The sequence below is a fragment of the Apium graveolens genome, chromosome 2 (assembly GCF_009905375.1).
Source record: "Apium graveolens cultivar Ventura chromosome 2, ASM990537v1, whole genome shotgun sequence".
Classification (NCBI taxonomy): domain Eukaryota; kingdom Viridiplantae; phylum Streptophyta; class Magnoliopsida; order Apiales; family Apiaceae; genus Apium; species Apium graveolens.
In genome coordinates, this window is record NC_133648.1 from 15049503 (window position 1) to 15053330 (window position 3828).

Consider the following 3828-nt stretch of genomic DNA (forward strand, 5'->3'; position numbering starts at 1 on the left):
CTTCAACTGGTTCACTCTGTCCATGGAATTGCTCTTCGTGAGCCGTGGGGGAGCCCACTGCTTTCTTGATTTTCATCGTCTCTAGATTTCCGAACTACTCTCAAGGATTTTGATGAAACAACACGAAGAAGTTTCTTCCCCATATATGCCTCATCAACTGATATCCTAAGGCACGTATATTAGTCACTAGACCATTTAACCTCATGCAAAATGATTGACCAGTTCTGTATCTTTCATATTTCAGAACTCGAATTTAGCCTTCAATGTCTAAATTCTCACTTTCTTTACCCGATCAGCACCCAAACATATAGTTTTCACCGCCTCCCACACTTCCTTGGCTGTTTTCTTCTCTAGAACTGACAATATTATATCTTCAGGGATTCCCTGATAAATTGTAGCCATGGTCGTTTTATCTGTCTTCTCATCGACTGTTTCTTTATCACTCTTGGGTTCAATAGCCTCCTAGATTCCATGTGCCTACATCTAAACCCTCATTTTAAGTGACCAATCATGTAGTTGGTTTTTGTCAACATCGGGTATCTTTTCCCTACGGAACTGTCTTTGTTTTTCATAGTCTCCATCGTTGTAGATTTTGGCATGTACCACTACAAGAATTCCCAATTTTAACAACAAAAATTACCAACGAAAAATTATATGTTGACAATTACTAACGAATTACTAACATATATCAAAATATTAAAAAGCTGACAATATTATAACAGATAGGTAACGGTTCGCCAACAAATGTTTTGCCAACGAAAATATCGGTTGAGATTAATAAGCGTCAAATCACCCGCCCAAATTTACCGACGAAAATACCCACGGATTTGTAATTGATTAGTACTAACTGAGTAGTAACGAAACAACAACGGTTTACCAAGAAATTACTAACGCTCTACCAACAACACTACTCATTGGTAATTTTGTTGGTAGTTCGTTGTAATTTTAGATCGGTCATACTGATTCTGTTACTAAAATATTACTATTTTAGATCGGTTGAAATCATTTTTGTTACTAATTCATTGGTAAAGTAAAAATATTATTTTTTTAGTTTTCTCCTCCAAAATAATGAAGTGTGGCTTTTTTCTAATCAAACTAAAATTATATTTAACACAACTAATTTGTTATTAGGAATTTTTTGTAAGCACCCGTGTAAGATTAAATAAGTTTTATAATCCCATTTTTAATATAATTGATTAGTTATTGTTTCTAATTAGTGTTACCTCCTTTTATGATATTTCGTTTTTTTTAACATATTTTTCATAAATCTAAAAGTATCGATATCAAGATCTGGATATGTTAATAATGACCCAAAATATTCAATATTATTTTTATTCGGTTGGCATTTTAACATTCACTACTTATTTTGAATATTAATCGAATATTTTTTAGGTAAAAATTTTATGAAATATATTAAAAATATATATTTAAATCACATTTTATATACATATTATAAAATTAAGTAATTATTTTAAAAATCAATATGCATAAATCTATTATAAATTGGAAATATCACTAATATATATATATAAGTTTTCACATCCATGTGGTTGGATCGTCGAGATTTTTTTTTTGAAAATTCTAAACAACAATCAAGGATGAAACACGGGTTAGAGGTACCGATCAAATGACTTGTTGATTGTTAAAATTTCAAATCAAATAAATAATTTTTTCTAAGAAACTAGAAATATCTCAATTCAAAAAAATTATTTTTTTAAAAACAATTAATTTTAAAATATTTATCCAAACACTTTTGACATACAATAAAAAATGAATTATAAAATTAATAACAAAATTTTTTTAGGGGGTTTACCATCCCGCTCATCCCAAAAGCGGAAATAAGAAAAGTAAAACAGAAGGTGATTCTCCCGCTCTCTGTTGTTCCCCCTCTTCTAACCTTTCCCCTCTCTCTCAAATGAAGGTGATGTTGTTTTCTGACATAGGTAATGTTCTTTCTTTTAAGTCCATTTTTTGGCTTACTCTGTTGTTTAATTTGGAGTTCTTTGATGATTCATGATTTTATTATGGGACTTCATTTGTGATTTAGGTCTTCGATTTTGGTGTTATACTCTTAGAGTCGTTATTCTCTAAAGCTTGAAAGCTCAATTGGTAAGTGAATAAATTCAATTTGATAAGTAGTGAGCTCGATTGTTAAGTGAGCAAATAGTGAGTTCGATTTAATTTTAAATTGGGGGTAAGTTTTGAACCCTAATGCCTAATTTTTTTAATACATCTTATACTTGAATTTTAAAGTGGGTAAGTTTCGTAACAGGATTTTGTGAAGAGGTACTTTTCATCTACACCTTTATCATGTGTATATGATTGTAAACCAACTCAATTGGGATGTAGTGGGATTGAAGGGATGCAAGCTGTAATAGCTAGTGATTCTACACATCTCTTCATTTTGTCTTTGTTGGACTTCTGGACAATGTATGCTTCTTTGTAATTTATTAGCAAAGTTGCAACTTGAATGACAGTGTGTGTCCAACTTTGCAAGTACTTGTCAACATATCTGATTTGATATATTGTTTGAAGCTATTACATAATGTCATTGTACTTGAGTGTCACAAATGGCCTTGATTACTAGTCAGTGCGTGCATCTAATTATTCCAATATCGAGTAATCTTCGAAACCTCTGGAGATTTTACGCTTATGCAAAATATAATATGATGCGTGGGTAGACATAATTTATGTATTCTTTATTTTTTTATTGTCATCCAATTATCAACTCAATTTATATAGCACTAGTTTAGAGTTATTAGTTAATAGAGTTTTCGGGGCTTAATCTTGTATTTCTTTAAGTAGACTAGTATCTTTTACTACTGAAATATATTTAGAAATATACAATTCTTGTACTACTGAAAACTAGAAAATAACTAGGCAAACCAGACTATCATGTGTACTTCCCCTTATAGCAGGTTGCGAAAATTTAGTAAATAAAGACAATGGCATTAGAAAAAACCCGCCCGTTTTTATTTTGTATGTTACTAGAAATTATCGTCATTTCTCTCTTCTTCTTTTTCCTAGTAATAGAGGCGTGTTTACCGAGTAGTGGCATTTCTCTCAATAGTCTTAGTTTAACATTGTGATGATTGTTGCTTCTTCTTCTTAATTGTCACGTTGGTTTAGAATTTTCATAATTAGGTAATGGCTAACATCGTTGTTCTTGTTTTTTCGTCTGATAGTTGATATTATTTTTGTATTTTTTTGTATTACTTGTGTTGTTAATGATAACTCCTGGTGGCGGGGCTGCTCCTTCGACGCCGTCCTGGATCTTTCGCCGCTGTAGAGGTGTAGCTGTGGTTGGGTTCCTACAAAACAACACCGGAAGGGGGGTTGGAGTCCCGCGGCGCCTCCGGCGTGAGAGTAAGAACTAGCTTTTTGGGAAGATGAAGATGAATATGAATGTAAGGTTGCTGTGTGTGTATATGAGTGTGAGAGAGTGATTAACCCCAAAACCTCACCTTCTTGGGCTATTTATAGCTCAAGAGTAGGGTTTTGGGGTTGGTACCTTCGAATCGTAGCCGTTGGTTCTGGGAGCGGAGGGCACCTGGCGGGAGTGGATGCTTTACACGCGTCAGCGCGGGACTGGTCGAGGAATGTTTTGAGGATCCTCTGACACGTGCCCTGATTATTCCCATGATTGATGTGTGACAGTTGTCCCCGTCACGTGCTTGGGCCAACGTCTCACGTGTTGGGGTTTATCAAGGTTCCGCTTACGGGACTAAGCTGGCCAGGAGTGGTAGTGTGCGGGACTACCCCTTCTAGGAGCTGCGTAGAGTTATGAGCCTAGGAGTAGGCATTCCTGGAGCTGCATAGAGTTAGGAG

At 34.4% G+C, this 3828-nt stretch overlaps 1 long non-coding RNA gene across 1 annotated transcript; it reads left to right on the forward strand.

The window, feature by feature from the left end:
* Positions 1-1832: 1832 nt before the first annotated feature.
* LOC141705827 (uncharacterized) lies at positions 1833-2556 on the forward strand. The gene is made up of 3 exons (XR_012568493.1): positions 1833-1943; positions 2048-2109; positions 2273-2556. It is a non-coding gene; the product is annotated as an uncharacterized LOC141705827 (long non-coding RNA).
* The last annotated feature ends 1272 nt before the right edge of the window (positions 2557-3828 follow it).